The sequence below is a fragment of the Phaseolus vulgaris genome, chromosome 2, assembly GCF_000499845.2.
Source record: "Phaseolus vulgaris cultivar G19833 chromosome 2, P. vulgaris v2.0, whole genome shotgun sequence".
NCBI lineage: Eukaryota > Viridiplantae > Streptophyta > Magnoliopsida > Fabales > Fabaceae > Phaseolus > Phaseolus vulgaris.
The window spans coordinates 40,102,041-40,103,584 of NC_023758.2; the positions used below are offsets into that span (position 1 = coordinate 40,102,041).

The following is a 1,544-nucleotide window of genomic DNA, read 5'->3' on the forward strand; positions in this document are numbered from 1 at the left end:
TTCAAAACGTGAATAGTTAATTTTTTTTAATCGTAAATCAAATGTTATTATGAATCGTAAAAGAAGTTTTTTTCCCGCAAGAAAATTTGCCTCAAGAGAAAATCATAATAATTAGCACCAGTCAGGTAGCACATAGTCAAAGGAAACCATTCGATACAGCAACTTCACCATTGCCACAGAGCAGCAATTATCCCACGGAGACCACCTTTCACATGCTAACAATTATGACTTACAATCAAATATTTTAAATCATACCTCTAATTCTGGGTTACTCAAGTAGACATAAATAGGAAACGCAGTTAGACGCCAACGAACACCTTTGTTAAAGTTGTAACTTTTGTTGCTGGGGAAGCCCTGGATACATTTCTATCACCATCATCAACTAGTAAGTAGCGGTACCCACTAACGTGATATGCATTCTCATCACCCCATCCTTTTGATAGCTTCTCCTCAACTTTCAATATCTTAAGTGATGCCTGACGTATTCAGCAATATGCTTAGTCACCAATATCAACTTCATTTATATATCTTCATGTTCTTCATAGCTTTGTCTTGTCACATGAAAGCCCTTATAACATGTTTCATTAATCCAAAAAAAAGACTAGCAATTATTAACAACTTTCCTCAATTACATGTCTTCATATGTAATATATGATTTTCACAGAAAGCAATAGAAAAGTGAAACAGAGAAAACAACAAAATGCGGCTAGAAGAAACTAGCAGAATAATCTATAATCCCTCTCAGTGAAATGTTCTTTCATGTTGGAATCACCAAACACATACAAAACTTGTAAATAAGCTAGGAAGAGAATTCTTGGTATTAATGGTTATGCTTGGATTGAGAGGATCGTGTTCGAAAGGAAATGAAAAGTAAGTTTGTCCACTCTCCTATGTTTGGAATTCTTTTCAGTTAAAGGGAAAAGAATTAGTAAACAGTAGTTGCATGGGACACGTGCAGGAAAAAGAGGTACTGCCAATGAATTGTACCGTGTATGGAGTTGAACTTGAACCCTAAATAATATAATAGAAAACACTGGAATGCTAAGTGTCAGTTCATATTATGTGCAAAAGCTTAACAGAATCATTAGGAAACAAAAAATTTACCATATCAGAAGACTGACATTTTCAACAATTTGTTGCCTGATGTCCGACACACCTTTCTCCCCATTAGGTACAGATGATACAGAAATCATAAGTATTAAAGTAAGGCTTCTATGCTGCTAAACACAGAGATACATTTTCTTTCCTTTCTGTTAAAGCCAAACTGTTGGAGTGGCAAACACCCACGTACGAACTTAGGCACCCCATAAATCAGTGACAAGACAACCATCTTTTCCTTTATACCATTTGTTACTCTTTAGGGGCCTTGCAACATGATATTGGTCATCTTCACCAGACATATATCAGACGAGCCATAAAAGCTTTCAGACATAGAATTTGGATGGATCATGTTAGACTCAGTAGCAACATTGGATGCAGTACTTCCTTTCCTTAAGTAGGACCAGGAAATCCAGAAGATAGAGCATGGGGAGTCAACCTTAGCA

General features: G+C 36.1%; 1 long non-coding RNA gene across 1 annotated transcript; it reads right to left on the bottom strand.

Moving 5' to 3' along the window:
* On the bottom strand, positions 1 to 1,544 carry LOC137812046 (uncharacterized). The gene is made up of 2 exons (XR_011081227.1): positions 1,105 to 1,544; positions 1 to 568 (listed from the first exon to the last, which is right to left on the bottom strand). It is a non-coding gene; the product is annotated as an uncharacterized lncRNA (long non-coding RNA).